Raw genomic sequence first — 21331 nt, 5'->3', positions numbered from 1 at the left:
TGGGCTCTTTTGCCGCCAAAAGCGTCAGGGGGGCGTAACGCTTTGTTCGAGTGGCTCTGCATCAGCGCGGGAAGGAAGGAAAGTAAGCCAGCCCGGCTCTTCTCGGCTCGTATCCCGGCACTTGGTGAGTGGAGAGGTGGTCGCCTCCCCTGCCGCCCCACTCTGGGGGTCCTTGGCTTCTGCTGGGGGTGGGGGGATCCGAACGCTGTTTTGAATTTCACATTCCGAGTGGCCCAAACGCCAAAGGCGAACTTCCGCACCTCAGGAGTTAGCTCGCAAACGGCGCGGCTGTTTTAAAACATCGCTGCCGGCCTGGGGGGGGAGAGGGAAAGGGGGGAGAGGGGGGAGAGAAAGAGAGAGGGAGAGAGAGAAAGAGAGAGGGAAAGGGGGGGAGAGGGGGGAGAGAAAGAGAGAGGGATAGAAAGAGAGAGAGAGAGTGAGAGATGCTCAGTGAGCCTTTCTTTGAAGTTGCCTTTCTTTCTTTCTTTCTTTCTTTCTCTCTCTCTTTCTTTTTCTCTCTTGCTCTCTTGCTCTTTCATTCTTTTTTCTTTCTCTTTCTTTCTTTCTTTCTCTTTCTTTCTTTCTTTCTTTCTTTCTCTTTCTTTCTTTCTCTTGCTTTCTCTCCTTCCTTCCCTCCTTCCATTTCTTTCATTCTCCCTCTCTATTTTTATTTCTCTTTCATTTTCTTTCTTTCTCTCTTGCTTGCTTTCTTTCTTGCTCTTTTTCTTTCTCTCTTTTACCTTCCCTTCCTCTATTTCTTGCTTTCCTTTTCCTTCCTCCCTTCTTTCCTCCCTCTACAGGATTGGGTGGCAGTGAAGTTGAATAAATAACTACAGTTTAATGAATAAAAATAAAAGTTTGCCATGTTGATTGTTTTGGGTAAAAAGAGGAAGGGAAGGAAAGCTCTCAGCTTATCATCTTATTAATAAGTAAAGTTACATTTATTCTTGCAATGTCTTTTTGCATAATTTAGACTAACTTTGTGAGTTTTTTGAGGGCTGGAACCAATTAAAATTATTTACATTAATTCCTATGGGGAAAAGTCGTTCGAGATAAGAGCTGCTCGACTTAAGAGCGCAGGTCCGGAACGAATTAAACTGTATCTCGAGGTACCACTGTATGTATGATTGGTTTTCTTAAATTGGGGTTTTTAAAATTAACTTAATTATTAGATTTGTTTACATGGTATTATTATTGTTGTTAGCCGCCCCGAGTCTACGGAGACGGGCGGCATACAAATCTGATTAATTAATAAATAAATAAATAAATAAATAAATAAACTTTAGACAGACACGATATGCTAACCCTATTTCTTCTCCTAGAAACATAGAAACACAAGATTGATGGCAGAAGAAGACCTCATGGTCCATTTAGTCTGCCCTTATACTATTTCCTATACAGTATTTTATCTTAGGATGGATATACAGTCATACCTCGTCTTACGAACCTAATTGGTTCCAGGGGGATGTTCGTAAGACGAAAGGTTCGTAAGACGAAACATTGTTTCCCATAGGAAACAATGTAAAGTCAATTAATCCGTGCAACCAAAAAAAACCCCCCGCAAAAAAATGCTGTCGCCTGACTGTCACCTTTTAAAACAGCCTGGGGGCTTCCCAGCAGCCTCCGAACGCCAAACCCGGAAGTTCGGGTTTGGCGTTTGTAACACGAAAAAAGTTCGTAAGAAGAGGCAAATTTTTTCTGAACCGTTCGGAGGCTGCTGGGAAGCCGCACGGCTGTTTTAAAAGGTGACAGCCGGGCTGGGGGGCTTCCCAGCAGCCTCCGAACGCCGAACGCGGAGGTTCGGGTTTGGCGTTCGGCTTCGGGAGGTTGCTGGGAAGCCCCCCAGCCCAGCTGTCACCTTTTAAAACAGCCGCGCGGCTTTCCAGCAGCCTCCCGAAGCCGAACGCCAAACCGGAACTTCCGCATTCGGCGTTCGGAGGCTGCTGGAAAGCTGCGTGACTGTTTTAAAAGGTGACAGCCGGGCTGGGGGGGCTTCCCAGCAACCTCCCGAAGCCGAACGCCAAACCCGAACTTCCGCGTTCGGCGTTCGGAGGCTGCTGGGAAGCCCCCCAGCCCGGCTGTCACCTTTTAAAACAGCCGCGTGGCTTCCCAGGTTCAGAAAAAATTTGCCTCTTCTTACGAACTTTTTTCGTGTTACGAACGCCAAACCCAAACTTCTGGGTTTGGCGTTCGGAGGCTGCTGGGAAGCCCCGCAGCCCGGCTGTCACCTTTTAAAACAGCCAGGGGGCTTCCCAGCAGCCTCCCGAACGCCGAACCCGGAAGTTCAAGTTTGGCGTTCGTAAGATGAAAAAAGTTCGTAAGAAGAGGCAATTTTTTTCTGAACCCCGGGTTCGTAAGATGAGGGGTTCGTATCTTGAGGTACCACTGTATATTTATCCCAGGCCTGTTTAGATTCAGCTACTGTGGATTTAGCAGTATTCTTCTCCAGCATCAGTAGAATAATGATTCCCCTGTTCTCTGGCTGCATGTAACTGGTTTCTTCCTTTCTAAAAGTCTTATAAATTCCCTCACAAGGTTCAGAACAGCTTCTTATAATCTGATGCCCTTAGCTGTATGTAGCTAACTTCACAGTTACCTGGCTTACAACAGCAAATTGAGGAAGGATGACCCAGAGCTTCTCAAATGTTGATGTTTTCTGGGTTCTGTTTTGTTATTAATTTTTGCAATGTGTTATCTTTGCCATGTAGCCCCACTGAGGCTTCTGACGATATGAGTGTTAACTATTGCAATGCACTCTACATGGGTCTGTCTTTGAAAAGCATCTGAAAGCTCCAGTTGATTCAAAATGCAGCAGCCCGTATGGTTTTATCCTGCAGGAGCTGCATTGTTTGCCAATTGGCTTCCGGGAGCAATTCAAGGTACTGGTTGTCATCTTTAAAGCCCTCATGGCTTGTGTTGTGGTTGGCTCTGGCCCAGCTCCTGCCCCAAGAAATGTGGAGGTGGATGCAGGGGAAACTTCAACATGTCATAGGCCTGTTTTATTGCCGACAGAGTCAGGCAGTGCAGTTTCCTTGGACGAAGAAGAAGGTGGGAGTGACTTGGAAGAGGGGGGCTTGGCACACAGCCCAGTAAGTCAATCTCCATTATCTTCGGTTGATTCGGATGAGGAAGTCTTGGACCCACGCAGGCTCAGAGTTATGCGTAGAAGAGACCAATTGAGGACATATTACAGGAGATAAGAGAGGCCACCTGTGTTTGGGTGGGGCTCCAGTAATTAGAGCTGCTGATACAAATAGCAGTGTGTGGGCTTGGCCCTTGTGGAAGATTATCTGATCGCAGTTCTTCAGGATTGTGCCTTGCTGTTTCCGGACTTTGTTTGTTGATTTTTCACGCCTTTAAAACCAAAGCAGAGCAAAGTGTGTGTGTTTCACTTAGTGGAAGAAGGAGGGCTGTGACGTTTCTTCACAGCTGCTAGCTAAGTACTTAAGGACTGATTAAGGGCATTGTACAGCCTCCAAGGTTGTTTGGGGACGAGTGCTCTTTGCAATACAAAAAGGGTGCTTTGTTTTTTTTTTAATTTTGTGATAAAGAACATTGTTTTGAATTTTCAAACGTGTGTGTGTCTGAAATTTGTACCCTTGAATTTTCGGGAGGCTCATACCAGAGAGCCCGGCAGAACAGCTTGTAACCATGTTATTTGAGGAACCATCTCTAGTCGGTCACATCCACTGAAACCTTTAGAACAGGGAGGCAAGGAATGTTGCACGTCCTGTACCATAAGGACAGTGAAGGGCTACCAAAATTTTTACTACCACACTGTGGGCGTGGCTTATACATTTTCTTTCAACATCTTTCAGTGCAAATTGGGTGTTCTGGAGTCGAGCTCCATTTTCGCTATCCCACTGCATTCCCCCCCATCTGGGCACTAGCCCACCCCAGCATAAGGAGATACATCTGTGGGACCCATAAGAAAGGCCTTCTCCATAGTGGCTCCCTCCCTCTGGAACATCATCCTTCTGGAAATTAGACGGGACTCCACTTCGACACTCTTTTGGAAGACTCTGAAGACATGGTCCTGCAAGTGGGCCTGGGGAACCCAGAGCAGGATGGAGCCCATTAAATGGATGGTATGAGTGTGTGTTATTGCCGGGGGGGGGGGTATTATTGCACAGAGGCTCTGGGAGGGCAGTTTTGACTTCTGGATGGGCCTCTTGGGAGATATGGGAGGGCAGAAAGCTCAAACTACCCAAGGAGCTGCTGATTCAGTTCTACAGAGGAATCATTGAGTCTGTCATCTGCACCTCTATAACTGTCTGGTTTGGTGCTGCAACCCAACAGGACCAACACAGACTTCAGAGGACAATCAGAATTGCAGAAAAAACAATTGCTGCCAATCTGCCTTTCATTGAGGACCTGTATACCGCACGAGTCAAAAAGAGGGCGGGTAAAATATTTACTGACCCCTCACATCCTGGACACAAATTGTTTCAACTCCTACTCTCAAAATGTCGCTACAGAGCACGTCACACCAAGACAACTAGACACAAGAACAGTTTTTCCCCAAACGCCATCACTCTACTAAACAAATAATTCCCTCAACACTGTCAGACTTTCTACTAAATCTGCACTTCTATTCTACTAGTTTTTCTCATCATTCCTATCACCCATTTCCTCCCTTGTTGACTGTATGACTGTAACTTGTTGCTTATATCCTAAGATTTTTATTAATATTGCTTCTTCATTGCTTATTTGACCCCTATGACAATCATTAAGTGTTGTACCACATGATTCTTGACAAATGTATATTTTATTTTATGTACGCTGAGAGCATATGCACCAAGACAAACTCCTTGTGTGTCCAATCACACTTGGCCAATAAAATTCTATTCTATTCTATTCTATTCTATTCTATTCTATTCTTGCCCTTCCCAGGCTCTAGTGAAGCATCTGGAGCCTGGGGACGGTGAAAAACCGGCCTACTGGGCCCACCAGAAGTTGGGAAACAGGCTGTTCCTGGCCTCCAGAGGGCCTCCAGTGGGGCAAGGGAGGCAATTTTCACCCTCCCCAGGCATTGAATTTTAGGTGTGGGCACTCACAGAGGTACAATTGTGTGTGTGCATACGCTTTAGGCACTCGAGGGAAAAAAAGGTTCACCATCACTGGCTTAGGGCCTGGCTATTTACAGGACCGTCTCCTGCCACATACTTCCCAGAGACCTATTAGATCACATAGAATTGGCTTCCTCCAGGTCCTGTCGACTAAACAATGTAGGTTGGCGGGACCGCAGGGGAGGGCCTTTTAACACCAGATGTGCCTGAATTATGTTTGTTGGTATGGATGTTTGTTAGATTGTTTTTGGGGAAGGGTTATAACTTGGGTTTGTTACGGTTTTGGGGTTTTAATTATTGTTGTTGTTCGACTTCATTTTTTATCATTGTACTATTTTATTGTTTTTTATTGTTGTAAGCCGCTCTGAGTCAGCATAAAAGGGTGTTCTGTCGAGCTCTCTGGTAGAATCCTCCCAAAAAATGCACAGATACAATTTCAGACACACACACGTTTGACAATTCAAAACAATGTTCTTTATACCGAAAATGCAAATAAACAGAGCACTCTTTTTGTATAGCAAAGAGCACTTGTCTCCAAACAAATTTGTAATCTGTACAAGTCCCTTATCAGTTCTGTGATACTTAGCTTGCAGCTGTGAGGCAATTCACAGTCCTTTTTCTTTCACAAAGTGAAACACACTTTGCTCTGGGTTAGTTTCAAAGAGGGGGAAAATCAGCACACAAAGATCAAAGTCAGCAAAGCAGTCACGAAACACAACGATCAGATAATCCTCCACAATGGCCAAACCCACAGACTGCTATTTATAGCAGCCTCACTAATTACCACAGCCCCACCCAACCACAGGTGGCCTCATTTTCTTTGATAATAATCTCTCCGTTGTTGTTGCCTATGCATCGCTCTCCGCATGTGTGGCTGTATCATTAACTCTTGTTCTGAATCCAAGGAGGAGCTAGATAATTGATCTCCTTCTGAGCTGTCTGCCCCACTCTCCTCCTCCCTGTCACTCATGTCTTCTTGGTCAGAGGAGCCTTCATCAGCAGATTCCACCAGGGGCAAAACAGGCCTGCAGCATGTGGATGTCTCCCCCACATCCACAGTCCTTGGGGCAGGAGCTGGGCCAGAGCTAACCACAACAAAAGGGTGGCATAAAAGTCATATAAATTAAATTAATTATTTCCTGTAAGCCAAATGGAGTCACCATGAGCGAGTAGGCAGCAATACATAAGTTATTTAAAAAATCTGACTTTCCAGATGTTGTCTGGCCACAGTTCCCATTATCCCTAGCCATTAAACCTATCCCCTGCTCCTGATAAAGTGCATGATTTTGGAGTGTAGCCAGAATTCAAGCATCTTCTTCTAGTGGAGCTTCAAGTTCCTGCTCACTTACCCTTAATTTAAATGCTGACCCAGTCAAGCAGAAACCACTTATGAATACATATTTTATGCAGAGCTTTTTGAAGAACATTTAAAGGGCATTTTTGTCCCTGGGAAATGTAGAAGTTTCAATAAACGTTCTATGAAATAATAACCTAGCCAGTGTGTTGGTAGAAAGCTACCAACAAGCAGGCATTAAGCAGCACTCGGGTTTTGATTTATGGCAGTGTTTCTCAATCTCAGCATCTTTAAATTGCAAGGACTTCAATTCCCAGGATTCCTCGGTCAGCGTATTAGGTGGGGAATGCAGGGAGGTTAAAGTCCATACATCTCAAAGATAGTGAGGTTGAGAGACACTGGTTTATATTGTCGCATGTTGACTTTCATCTTCACAAGAACCATTTTTGTAGGCAAGAAAAATAGGCCAGATTCTCATATTAACTTCTATTCTGGCAGACTCTCTGGTAGGAGCCTCCCAAAAATTCAAAGGTGCAAATTTCAGACACACACACGTTTGAAAATTCAAAACAATGTTCTTTATCACAGAATTCAAAATAAACTAAGCACTCTTTTTGTATTGCAAAGAGCACTCGTCCCAAAACAACCTGGTACTTTGTACATGTCCCTTATCAGCTTGTAAGTACTTAGCTAGCAGCTGTGAAGAAACGTCACAGCCCTTCTTCTTCCACGAAGTGAAACACGCTTTGCTCTGCTTTGGTTTCAAAGTGGTGAAAAGTCAACAAAGGCCGGAGTCAGCAAGACATTCATGAAACACAACGATCAGCTAATTCTCCACAATGGCCAAACCCACACGCTGCTATTTATAGCAGCAGCACTAATTAGAGCAGCCCCACCCAACCACAGGTGGCCTCATTTTCTCTTGTAATAATCCTTTAGTTGTTGCTTCCTATGCATCACTCTATGCATGCGTGGATGTGTCATTAATTCTTGTTCAGAATCCAGAGATGATAGAGAAGATTGACCTCCTCCTGGGCTGTCTGCCAAACTCTCCTCCTCCCGGTCACTCAGGCCTCCTTGGTCAGAGGAGACTTCGTCAGCAGATTCCACTGGGAGCAAAACAGGCCTGCAGCATGTGGATGTCTCCCCCACATCCACCTGCACATTCCTTGGGGCAGGAGCTGGGCCAGAGCTAACCACAACAACTTCAAAGCTATAACTCAGTGATGACGAACCTTTTTTGGTTCACGTGCGAAAAGGGGTGTGTCAGCAGGGGTGGGCTGCTGCCCGGAGGGAGGGGAACAGAGTGGGGTAGCAAAAATGGAGCTCCACCCCTGAGTACCCAATTTGCACTGAAAGATGTTGAAAAAAATGCAGGGCGTCCTGCATAAGCCACGCCACAGTGTGGTAGTAAAAAATTTGGTAGCCCTTCACTGTGTGTCGGGGAGTGCTAGCATGCATGCATGTGCCCATATCCCTTCCCTCCCCCCTCCATGCAGGCTCAAGCCTGCCGCGCTGCCCCTGCACATGCCCACAGTCCTTTTTGAAGTCTGGTGGGTGAAAAAAATGCCCAAACAGGCAAATTGGAAGTTCGAGAAAATGCTCTTCCTGTTTGCCATTGTGCTGTTTTTTGCACTCCGGAGGGTTCAGGGAAGCTTCCTGAATCTCCAGAGTGCAAAAAACAGCACAACAGCAAACCGGAAGTTCAGAAAACACACTTCCGGTTTGCCCATTGTGCTGTTTTTTGTACTCCGGGACGTTAGGAAGCTTCCCTGAACCCTACGGAGTACAAAAAACAACACAATGGCAAACCAGAAATACATTTTTCCAAACTTCTAGTTTGTCTGTTGAGGGATTTTTTTTGCCTTTGGAGTTTCAGGGAAGCTTCCCTGAAGCATCTGGAGGACGAAACGGTCTTCCTCAAGGCCGAATATCAGCTGGCCAGTGCTCACATGCGCGCTGGAGCTGAAACATAGCAAAGTCTCGCATACTGTGTTCAGTTCTGGAGACCTCACCTACAAAAAGATATTGACAAAATTGAACGGGTGCAAAGATGGGCTACAAGAATGGTGGAAGGTCTTAAGCATAAAATCAGGAAAGACTTAATGAACTCAATCTGTATAGTCTGGAGGACAGAAGGAAAAGGGGGGACATGATCGAAACATTTAAATATGTCAAAGGGTTAAATAAGGTTCAGGAGGGAAGTGTTTTTAATAGGAAAGTGAACGCAAGAACAAGGGGACACAATCTGAAGTTAGTTGGAGGAAAGATCAAAAGCAACATGAGAAAATATTATTTTACTGAAAGAGTAGTAGATGCATGGAACAAACTTCCAGCAGATGTGGTTGGTAAATCCACAGTAACTGAATTTAAACATGCCTGGGATAAACATGTATCCATTGTAAGGTAAAATACATGAAATAGTATAAGGGCAGACTAGATGGACCATGAGGTCTTTTTCTGCCATCAGTCTTCTATGTTTCTATGTTTCTATGTTTCTATGCCCTCCGATATGGCTCCAGGTGCCACTGGTGCCATAGGTTCGCCATCACGGCTATAGCTCCATCTAACTCTTTTGCTTCTGATTCATAACTAAAGATCAATCAATAGTACTTATAGGCTGACAACTGATGATCCTCAAGGGATTATATCACACTGAAATCAATGAGACAGAGACACATTTAAATTTCTTGGAAAATGTTTGCTTCCTTCACTTGGCACTTCACTTTATTGATTGATTGATTGAATTTATATTGCCGCCTATTCGTCCATAGCAACTCAAGGCAGTTTATAGTGTATAAAACCACATTCAAAACAATAAAACTAATAAAAAGAATCAAACAAATTAATATAGTATAATATAATAAGATCACCTCCCCCCTGCTCCTGTGACAGTTGATGACACGAGCCATTTAATGGGCTCCATCCCTCTCTGGGTTCCCCAGGCCCGCTGGCAGAACCAGGTCTTCAGTGCCTTCTGGAAGAGTATTAGAGTTGGTGCTATTCTAATCTTTGGAGGAATGATATTTCAGAGAGAGGGAGCCACCACAGAGAAGGCCCTTCTTCTGAGTCCCACCTGGTGTATCTCCCTTAGGGATGAGACCGGCAGCATTCCCTGCCTCCCCACTCTGATGGGTCAGGTAGATGTCACCAGCAAGAGATTGTCCTTCAGATAATCTGGTCCCAAGCCATGAAGGCCTTTAAAGGTAACAACCAGCACCTTGAATTGCAGCTGGAAGCAAATCGGCAGCCAATGCAGCTCCCGCAGGAAAGGTACTACATGTGCACACCGGGGTCTGCAGAAAACCATGCGGACCGCTGCATTTTGCACCAACTGAGCTGGCATGTCAGGTATAGAACTTCTGAGATATGGCCAGTGAACATAAACAATTTGGTTTACTGGGCCACAGTTACCTGACTGATTCTTCTTTCTATTGCCACTCAGGGTCACATCCTGCTGTGAATGTTTTATTTAGTAACCATTGATTTCACTCTCACCAGATTTAGATTTAGACCTTGCTCAATGCTTCTGATAATAACATTTCTGATCCCAGCTAGTTTGTGTGACAATCCTGAATGTTGATTCTAGCTTTCAGGGAAGAGCTGCATACAAATGAGTAAGATATTTGGTTTTTAGAAAACCATGGAAATTGATTTTGTCTGCACCTTAACAACATAAGAACATAATTAGGTCCCACAGAGTGGGCCTTCTCCGGGTCCCGTCGACAAAACAATGTTGTTTGGCGGGCCCCAGGGGAAGAGCCTCCTCTGTGGCGGCCCCAGCCCTCTGGAATCAACTCCCCCCGGAGATTAGAATGGCCCCCACCCTCCTTGTCTTTCGCAAATTACTCAAGACCCACCTATATTGCCAGGCATGGGGGAACTGAGACACCTCCCCCAGGCTTTTATATTTTATGTTTGGTATGCATGTGTTGTATGGTTTTAATTGTTGGGGTTTTATATATACTTTTTAAATATTAGATTTGTATTACTATTATATTGTTTTTGTTATTGTTGTGAGCTGCCCCGAGTCTTCGGAGAGGGGCGGCATACAAATCTAATAAATTATTATTATTATTATTATTATTATTATTATTATTATTATTATTATTATTATTAGAGCCATGCTGAATCAGGCCAAAGCCCTTCGAGTCCAGCATTCTGTGTCACATAGTGGCCCACCAATTGTCCATGGGGATCTTGAGCAGAAAGAGAAGGCAAAATACTCCCTTTCCCTTGACCCCCAACAAATGGTACCCAAGGGAATCTTGCCTGTCTCAACCAACATAGAGGCGGCATTTGGACATCCTTTTCAATAACCACTGATACACTTGGCATCCATGAATCTGTCTAATCCTGCCTTGAAGCTATCAAGGCTGACAGCTGTCACAACCTCTTCTGGAAGTGAATTCCATAAACCAATCACCCTGTGGGTGAAGAAATATTTCCCTTTATTTTTCCTTACTTTCTTACCTATGAGCTATAGGGAGTGCCCTCCCCCATCCTAGTATTGTGTGATAGAGAAAAGAATTTTTCTCTATCCACCTTTTCTATCTCATGCATAATTTTATACACTTTGATCAAGTCACCCCTTGAAAACAGTCTTTCAAGGCTGAAGAGACCAAGGCGTTGCAACCTGGTTTCATAAGGGAGGTGCTCCATTTCCTTGATCATTCTTGTTGCCCCTTTTTGCACCTTTTCCAGTTCCACTATATCCTTCTTGAGGTGCGGTGACCAGAATTGTACACAGTACTCCAAATGTGGTCTCACCATCGATTTCTACAGAGGTAATACAACACTTACCGACTTATTGTCGATTCCCTTCCTAATCATGCCAAGCATGGAATTTGCTTTTTTTTTACTGCTGCTGTGCACTGGGTTGACATCTTAATTGACCTTAAATTTCAATTAGCTTTATTCTAGTTTACCTGGCATAGCTTTCCCAAAGCAATGATATAATTGAACCTTGAATTTGATGAAGACGTTGAATGTTTCCCCTTAGAATTTTCTTGTCCTAACAAAACTATAATATCCAGGATGACCTAGAAGGTTAGAGCGATGGTTGTTTTATATTTCATGGATTCATCTTTTATTTATTTTCATCAAGAGGAAAGCTGTAAAACATTTTCTTATGCAGGCAGGCAACCATAGGTTAATCAACTCTAACCAAATCGCTGGATTTGATGGATTTTTCTGGCAATGCTGGCAAAACAAAAATACTTTCAGCATTGCTTGCAAATAAAAGAGAAATAGTGAACATTTTTTCAGACTCTTTTCTGTGAAAGAACGTCAAGTGAGATGGAATGTCCTTGCGACATGCAAAGAGCACTCTGCTGCTGAGATGACAAATAGCTTACAATTATTCCATTTTTCAGATTTGCCAAGTCACTCCCAGTTCTTGAGCTTCTCCCCATGTCAGTTCGACAGATATTTTGGGCCATGTTTATCTGGGAATCCTGCTTCATTATCATTGGGATAATTTCTTTTTTCAAAGTCTGCATAAAGCTCATGGGAAATGTGACTGTAATTTAAAAACACCAACAAGCCATAATGCTTTTCAGTGGTTGTGTTATGCAACAGCTGTGACTTTCTTGTTGTTGGCTGTGAAAGAGCTTTATTTGCAAAACCTTTCAAACGCTGTGCTTGTTTGTAGATTATATTTCCAGCCTTTAGAATTGGAAATAAGACTTAAAGAGCTGAGAGTAGCATTTGCTGAAGGATGCAGATGCAGAAAGATGCTCTAGGAAGCATATTGGGTGCTGTTCTATCTCCTGCAGTCTTTCTTTTCCAAACAACCTTGTTCTTTTGATGCAGTCAAGCTTTTTTCCTCTCCCACCTCAAGCTTTTAAGGTTTTTAGCCCAGGCCATTCTGACCTCTTCACTGAGCATAGTAAATCCATCTTGTCGTGTTTATCTGGGCCATCTGGAAAGTTTACTTGGGAGATTGAGATGAATCATTTTAGCTGCTGGAGAATTCGTAACTGCAGTTTTGAACAGCAGATACACAGAAGAGCTTCCTGGGAAAGGATGGCATTACTGTAAGTAGAGCAGAGTATTAGGGGTCAAAATGAATCTCAAAACTTATGCAATGTAGTGATGTTTATTTAAACTTTGTTAAATTGTGTAGCTCTTTTTTTAAAAAACGAAATTATATGAAAAGCAAAAAATGTGGAAGCTTTGTAAGATCAGCAAATGAAGCAACAGTGATTGATGATTATTTCGCAATAAATGTTTGCGACTTGATAGACACTGCTCAAAAAAATAAAGGGAACACTTTAAACAACAGAATATAACTCCAAGTAAATCAAACTTCTGTCAAATCAAACTGTCCACTTAGGAAGCAACACTGATTGACAATTTCACACGCTGTTGTGCAAATGGAATAGTTGTGTAAATGAAATATTCAATGAGAATATTTCATTCATTCAGATCTAGGATGTGCTATTTGAGTGTTCCCTTTATTTTTTTGAGCAGTATATGAGCAGTTTATTTTTTTTGAGCAGGGGGGGAAGGGGGTGGGAGGATTATTCAGCTGTTGTTGACAGAGCAGAAACAGGCAGGCAGAAAGTGTCTGAAAATTAATTGAGAAACTCCCTTGCCTCTTGATTTACCTTTCGGTCTGGTTTTGTTTTTCTATGTCTTGTTCTTTCCCTTCTCATGTGGATAATTCTCTCCTCTTCTCCTGTCTTTTATTTATTTTTATTTTATTTATTTATTTTGTCCAAAACACAATGAGGGTTTTAGTGGGTATATATCTATACAGTATACACATAGTAAAATACATGATAAAGTTTATAGAGGAGATACTCATAGTAAAATATATCTAAGAAATAATAGAAAAGAAGGTATAGTAATAGAACATATCAATGAAAGAATAGAAGAGATATAGGAATAGAAGAAAGGTATAGGAGATATAGGAGAGCAATAGGACAGGGGACGGAAGGCACTCTAGCGCACTTGTACTCGACCCTTACTGACCTCTTAGGAATCTGGATAGGTCAACCGTAGATAATCTAAGGGTAAAGTGTTGGGGGTTTGGGGTTGACACTATGGAGTCCGGAAATGAGTTCCACGCTTCGACAACTCTGTTACTGAAGTCATATTTTTTATAGTCAAGTTTGGAGCGGTTAATATTAAGTTTAAATCTGTTGTGTGCTCTTGTGTTGTTGTGGTTGAAGCTGAAGTAGTCGCCGACAGGCAGGACGTTGTAGCATATGATCTTGTGGGCAATACTTAGATCTTGTTTAAGGCGTCTTCTTCCTTGTTGTTTCTGCTGGAAGATTGAAGAGAAAAATATTTGCTTTTTGATATTTCTTTGTGTAAGAATGGTTTTTACGTATGAGCCTAATTTTGTAAATAGGCCTTATTTGGTAGGAAATTTAAACAATAATTACTAATCAGCCTTTTTTTCATCCTAGTCTATTTTTAGGACATGGATTACAAATAGAATAGATTGTATGTGTGTGTGTGTGTGAATAGAATTCTTTTATTGGCCAAGTGTGATTGGACACACAAGGAATTTGCCTTTGGTTCATATGCTCTCAGTGTACATAAAAGAAAAGAAAAATATATATTTGTCAAAAATCATGAGGTACAACACTTAATGATTGTCATAGGGGTCAAATAAGCAATGAGGAAGCAATCAATATTAATAAAATCTTAAGGATACATTACACAATATTATACAATAGTATAATATAAAGGGGTATAAATGGTACAAATGCATACATGGGGTTGCCAGCACATATGGACTTTTTGATCCATACCAACTCATACAGACATGCCTATATCTATACACATATATGCTCATAGAAAATATATTTATTGAAATAAGGAATTGGTTTCAGCTGGTATAAGCAATCTGTTGATATGTAGAAAAGCTGATCATTTTACAAGAGGGCTGTATAGATTAAGTAACATCAAATCAGTGTCAACACTTGGTAATCATAAGAGATTTTGTCCATGGTGATCTATACCTAACCTGGTCTATCCATGTTTTTTAAAAATGCACCCATGGCTACTATAATTGAGTCAATTGACCTTGTTGATGGTCATCTTTTTCCTTCTCTTTCCTTCAAATTTCCTCAGCATCAGAGCTTTCTGCGGAAAACTAACTCTTCACAAAATGTGGGAAAAATAGGATAATTTTCATTTTTTTTATAAAGATACGGTAGTTTATATTTTTATACTTATTGCTTTTATATTATTGTTTTATTTGACTTTTGTATGCCTCCCACAATAACTTTTTGTGAGATGAGAAGCCATTAATTTGATAAATAAATGAAATAATTTGTCCCTGGTCAGTTGTGCCTCAAGTCCAAGTTGATTTGTCAGGACTGAAAGTGCTTGAGTGCTTCTTTCTTTAACTTTGGTTTGCATTTGACTTAATTAATTTAATGGTCAAAATTATTTCATACCTGCATAGACTCCCAGCAAATCTTTACCTTCTACGGGACAAGGAACTGCCATGTTAAAATGTATCATTTTGCTTCTCAGTGGCAGTATTGGCTTTGTTAAACAGCCTCTGGCTAAAAACTAGGCTAGCTCCTACTTCTGGTGCCTTCTGAAAATAGCTGAAAAAAAAGCTTTCCCAGAGGACATCTGGGACTTTATGACCGTGGTTTCTTTTATAAGTTTTTAAGAGTACAGTGATACCTTGTCTTACAAACTTAATTGGTTCCGGGACGAGGTTCTTAAGGTGAAAAGTTTGTAAGACAAAACAATGTTTCCCATAGGAATCAATGGAAAAGCGATTAATGTGTGCAAGCCCAAAATTCAAACCTTTTGCCAGCCGAAGTGCCTGTTTTTGCACTGCTGGGATTCCCCTGAGGCTCCCCTCCATGAGAAACCCCACCTCTAGACTTCTGTGTTTTTGCGATGCTGCAGGGGAATCCCAGCATCACAAAAACGAGTGCTTCGCTGGCAACGGAAGTCCGAAGGTGGGATTTCCCATGGAGGGGAGTCTCAGGGGAATCCCAGCAGCGCAAAAATGAATGCTTCGCTGGCAACGGAAGTCCGGAAGTGGGGCATCCCAGCGGCGGCGGTGGGTTTGTAAGGTGAAAATAGTTTGTAAGAAGAGGCAAAAAAATCTTAAACCCTGGGTTTGTATCTCGAAAAGTTTGTATGACGAGGCGTTTGTAAGATGAGGTATCATTGATCTCCCGCTCTTTGCGAGGGTTCCGTTCCAGGACCCCCCGCAACGAGTGGGTTTTCGCGAAGTAGCGCTGCGGAAGTAAAAACACCATCTGCGCATGTGCAGATGGTGTTTTTACTTCCGCAGCGCTAGCGAGGAGCCGAAGATTGGGGGCGGCGCGGGTGTTTTAAAACGTCCTCGCCGACATGGGGGGCTCGCTAGCACCACCCTAACCCCCAACCCGGGTTTGGGGGTGTGCTAGCGAGCCCCTCATGTCGGCGGGGATGTTTTAAAACACCCGCGCGACTTTCCAATGAGTCCCGAAGACAACGCGTTTGTCTTCGGGACTCATTGGAAAGTCGCGCGGGTGTTTTAAAACGTCCCCGCCGGCATGGGGGGCTTCCTAGCAGCCCCCCAAACCCGGGTTGGGGGTCCGGGGGGTGCTGGTAAGCCCCCCATGCCGGTGGCGACGTCGCGCCGCCCCCAATCTTCGGCTCCTCGCTAGCGGGCAGGCAGGCGGCTCCTCGCTAGCGGGCAGGCAGGCGAGAGCTAGCGCCAGCGAACAGCTTGTCCGCGCTCGCTCTGGCCGCGAGAATGAACGGTGTGGGCGGGCGAAGGGCGGGCGGCAGCGAGGAGTTTGCGTGGGCGGTGGGGAAACTCCTTGCTGATGCCCGCTGCTCGCCCTCTCGCCAGCAAGAGGGGGAAGACCCAGGGAAGCCGCCCAGCAGCTGATCTGCCGGGCACCATCTACGCATGCGTGCCCATAGAAAAAAGGGCACGCATGGGCAGATGGTGTTTTGACTTCCGGGTTGAAAAATCGCGAATTACCCTGTTCGCAATGGTCGGGGACGCAATAACCGGGGGATCACTGTATTATCACTTTAAGGCTCATATATAACCTTGACCGGAAATCTAGAATTATTTGTAGATTTTTATTCTGGATGGGAGGGGGGACATAAAAGGAGGCATGCTGTCAACGCTTCCTTCACTTTTGATTACGACTGTGGCATTTGCTGACTAACATCTCAGCGAGCTGCATTGGGTACAGATTAGTCTCCTAACACAATTCAAAGTGTTGCTTATCACCTGTAAAGCCCTACATGACATGGGAACAGATTATTTACGGGAGTGTCTTCTGCCTCATACATCCCAGCAGCTGGTCAGGTCCCACAGGGTTGGCCTTCTCTAGGTCCCGTCTGCCAGACAATGTATCTGGCGTTGCCTAGGGGAAGAGCCTTCTCTGCGGTGGCTCCAGCCCTATGGAACAAACTCCCCTCAGAGATCCATACTGCCTCAACTCTCCCTGCCTTTCATAAAGTTTTAAAGACCCATCTCTGTCGGCAGGCCTCGGGCCATTGAAATGTAATACCATTCCCTGCCCAATGAATAAATGTCTGATGCCTGATGATTGAATCTGTTTTGAATCTGGTTTTTAACTATGGGGATTTCTAGTTGTAATTTTACATAGATTTCTATCATGTTTATGATAGAGTACAAGTGCACTAGAGTGCCTTCTGTCCCCTGTCCTATTGCTCTCCTATATCTCCTATACCTTTCTTCTATTCCTATATCTCTTCTTCTATTCTTTCATTGATATGTTCTATTACTATATCTTCTTTTTTATTCTTTCATAGATATATTTTACTATGAGTATCTCCTCTATAACCTTCATCATGTATTTTACTATGTGTGTGTGTGTGTGTGTATGTATATATATATATATATATATATATATATATATATATATATGTATATATGTGTGTGTGTCTATATATATATATATATATATATATATATATATATATACACAGTATATGTATATATATATATATATATATATATATGTCACATGTTTTTTTGCTGAATTTGAAAATTAAGGGAGACTAGGATAGATCTATTTCGGCCTTATTTTGGCCTCATCAGCTAGCCATACCCACTGGGACTTGAACCTGCAACCTTTGCCTTGTAAGGCAGAGAATTATCCTCTAGGCTACAGTATCCAATCCCTTCAGCTCTGCACCAGGGAAGGGTTACATATTTTTGTGTCGAATCAACCTGGTGTATTGAAGGAACATCACAGCTCCTTATTTATATATATATATATAAATATATATATATATATTTGTTTTCGTAAATTTTCACGGGTATATGTATGTAGATTGTTCTGAGTTCGGGTTTTGCCCTGTGTAATATTTTGCATGTCTATGCGACGTTTCGGTGAAATCACATTCACCATCATCAGGCTGAAGTTCCAAGCTTCGTGTTGTTGTAAAATGGAATGTTTGCAACTGTCATTTCTTCCTAGTATATAGTGTGGGGGTGTTCGCCTGAGAACAAGGACAGAAACACCAGCCTGAAGATGACGAGTGGGACCTCGTCGAAACGTCGCCAGAAATTTCCAAATCCTACACGGGAAGAAACCCGAATATACCAAGACCATCATACCTGTACCCGTGAAAATCTACGAAAATATCTATATCTATATCTATATCTATATCTATATCTATATACCCACTAAAACTCTCATTGTGTATTGGACTAACTAACTAACTAACTAACTAACTAACTAACTAACTAACTAACTAAATAAATAAATAAATAAATAAATAAATAAATAAATAAATATTTGTTGTCAGCCACCCTGAATCTCAGGAGAAGGGTGGCATAGAAATCAAATCGAATTAATAATAATATAATCTATTTGGCATCTTCGTCTATAAAGGGGGATTATGAGGATCGCAGTATATGAAAAATGAAAATCAAGAATGGGCAATGTTTTTGCAGCCAAAGCTTCATTTGTCTTTTTCCTCAGGCTCCAACTTATGGGCAGTATACACTAATGAAACACGAACATCAATGAGAAAACTGGATGAATTTTTTTGCCTTCTTTTTGTGTTTGCATTTTAGAGACCTGTGGGATTTCAATTCAATTTCAATGTATTAGATTTGTATGCCGCCCCTCTCCAAAAACTCAATTTCCTCATCAATAAAGTAGATGTCATTATAATCATTACTGTCTCTTCTTCCAAGCTGCAGTGAAGGCTGATAAGTAATGGAAAGAGGAGCTAAAGGGCTTGAACATGATATTTTTAGCATCAGACAGTTAAAATATGCACCGACAAATAAAACCTGCAGATTTTAAAATTCTGTTCTATGCCGATGCATTTGTTGCTATGCCTCCTCAAGCTGTGTGGCTACTCTTTTATATCTCTGAATATTTATTTATTATTTATTTATTTATTCATTTTCTATGCCGCCCTTCTCCTGAAATTCATGGCAGCTGACAGCAAAATTTAATGCAAACATGTTAGAAATCTAAGTTAAGATACAATCCCAATACTTACAATTAATCAATCGCATTCATCCCATCACACACCACATACTCATTCTTTGGCTGGGGCTAGATATTAGAAACTCAGTGTCCTCAGGCCTTTCGGCAGAGGTGAGTTTTCAGAACCTTATGGGAAGGCCGGGAGGGTGGGGGCAGTGTAAATCTCTGGAGGGAGTTTGTTCCATAGGTCCAGGGCCACCACAGAGAAGGCTCTTCCCCTAAGCTCCGCCAGATGACATTGTCTGGCTGACGGGACCTGGAGAAGACCGACTCTGTGGGATCTGACCGGTCATGGGATACATGAGGCAGAAGATGGCCCATATAGTGCCTTTGCTTTATTATAAGCTGTTTTGAGACATTTTTCTCCATTGAAAACCAAGATGTTACACACTGAGAATATGTACGGTAATATAAAACAAACAAAACTATCACTTCCCAAAATGATTTGAAGACCAAGTTGGATGTTGTAACCCTCTGAGATTTCAGAACAGGAGGAATGCTTCATATGTCTTTTTTTTCATGCAGCACGGAGCGTTGATTTGTGCAATTTTAGCTGTGAAAAAAAAAAGTGGATGAAAGTGATACTTTTCCTGTTGTGGTTGGCTCTGGCCCAGCTCCTGCCCCAGGGAATGTGGAGGTGGATGCAGGGGAAACTTCAACATGTCATAGGCCTATGTTATTGCCGACAGAGTCAGTTCAGAGTTTAGTTTCCTCGGACGAAGAAGAAGGTGGGAGTGACTTGGAAGAGGGGGGCTTGGCACACAGCCCAGGCAGTCAATCTCCATTATCTTCCATTGATTTGGATGAAGACCTCTTGGATCCATGCAAGCGCAGAATTATGCGAAGAAGAGACCAAGTAAGGATATATTACAGGAGATAAGAGAGGCCACCTGTGTTTGGGTGGGGCTCCAGTAATTAGGGCTGCTGCTATAAATAGCAGCATGTGGGTTTGGCTGTTGTGGAAGAGTATCTGATCGCAGTTCTTCAGGATTCCTGTGTTGCTGTTTTCTGGACTTTGTTGATTTTTCACACCTTTGAAACCAAAGCAGAGCAACGTGTGTGTGTGTGTGTGTGTGTATGTGTGTCTCACTTCGTTGGAAGAAGAAGGGGTGTGAAGTTTCTTCATAGTTGCTAGCTAAGTACTTAATGACTGCTTAAGGGAAATTGTACAGACTACCCGGTTGTTTTGGGATGAGTGCTCTTTGCAATACAAAAAGAGTGCTTAGTTTATTTTGCATTTTGTGATAAAGAACATTGTTTTGAATTGTCAAACGTGTGTGTGTGTCTGAAATTTGTACCCTTGAATTTTCAGGAGGCTCCTCCCAGAGAGCCCGGCAGAACATTTTCCATTTCCTTATTATCCCCTTTTCAGGGATGGGATACTGAGAGAATCCTGCTGCTCAGTATTATTATTATTGTTATTATTATTATTTATTAGATTTGTATGCCGCCCCTCTCCGTTTATGAAGTAAAGAGGTCATGGGAGTCTATTTCTATGCTTTTGCAGCATCTTTTTCTTTTTCTTCTATAAGGAGGCACTTAAGATTATCCTGAGCTGTAGGGCACACAGTATGTGTGCTAATGGTGACAGGACTGCCTTAATATTGATTTTTAATTTGGGATATCATTTGTATTTATACTTTATTCGTAGAGCTTTATTAGTTATTGTTGTGTCCAGAGGACAGTTAGGCCTTGTACCCGCCCCATATTCCTGGGGCGGGAAAATACGATAACGTGATTGGTTGGCTGAGCCTGGCAGCCTGGGGTATACATAGCTGCTAGGCACGGCCATGTTTTGTTGCTGTCTTGTTTCCTTCTGTAAACCGTTACCTTCTGTTCTAATAAATAGAACCGTTACTTACTCCAAGTTTGCAGTCCTTCATTCTTGCAAGGATCCAACAGTTATCTTGTCGTATTTCAGTCTGTTTTGAATTCTGGGGAGCATCAGCAGATTCTTGATCTACCGTTTTCTATATGAAATCTGATTGTATTGTACCCTAAATCACCATATTTTGCCTCAGCCATGAAAGGCAGATGGGTGAATTTGGGCCTGTCACATTCTCTCAGCCTAGCTGATTTCAGAGCGATGTTGCTGTAGGGAAAATAGGAGGAGGAAGGTGAAAGGGATACGTTCCCTGCCTTGAGATTTTGTATAAATAATAAAGGCTGGATACAAATAAATACAGAATAAAAATAAAAATAAACCTTTGGAAATGGTCTGTGAGGGCAGCAATTTTTTGCCATTTATACCACATGCACTCCATTCTTTTTCTTCAAAATCTTCAGTTAGAAACATAGAAACATAGGAGATTGACGGCAGAAAAAGACCTCATGGTCCATCTAGTCTGCCCTTATACTATTTTTTGTATTTTATCTTAGGATGGATATATGTTTATCCCAGGCATGTTTAAATTCAGTTACTGTGGATTTACCAACCACGTCTGCTGGAAGTTTGTTCCAAGGATCTACTACTCTTTCAGTAAAATAATATTTTCTCATGTTCA

General features: G+C 42.5%; 1 protein-coding gene across 3 annotated transcripts in view; it reads left to right on the top strand.

Annotated features, from left to right (window-relative positions):
• The window catches only part of RTN1 (reticulon 1), a 142860-nt gene that overhangs the window by 55712 nt on the left and 65817 nt on the right, over positions 1-21331 (top strand). The window contains exon 1 of one of the 3 annotated variants that reach the window (XM_070750349.1): positions 12370-12401. The exons of the other annotated variants lie outside the window; for them this stretch is intronic. The gene's annotated coding sequence lies outside the window, so the exon portion shown is untranslated. Of the gene's footprint in view, positions 1-12369; positions 12402-21331 lie in introns of those variants that run through there. 3 annotated transcript variants of the gene reach the window in all.

The sequence above is a fragment of the Erythrolamprus reginae genome, chromosome 1 (genome assembly GCF_031021105.1).
Source record: "Erythrolamprus reginae isolate rEryReg1 chromosome 1, rEryReg1.hap1, whole genome shotgun sequence".
In the NCBI taxonomy this organism is placed as follows: Eukaryota; Metazoa; Chordata; class Lepidosauria; order Squamata; family Dipsadidae; genus Erythrolamprus; species Erythrolamprus reginae.
The sequence above is the reverse complement of the archived record's forward strand: the minus strand, read 5'-3'. Positions and strand labels throughout refer to the sequence as shown.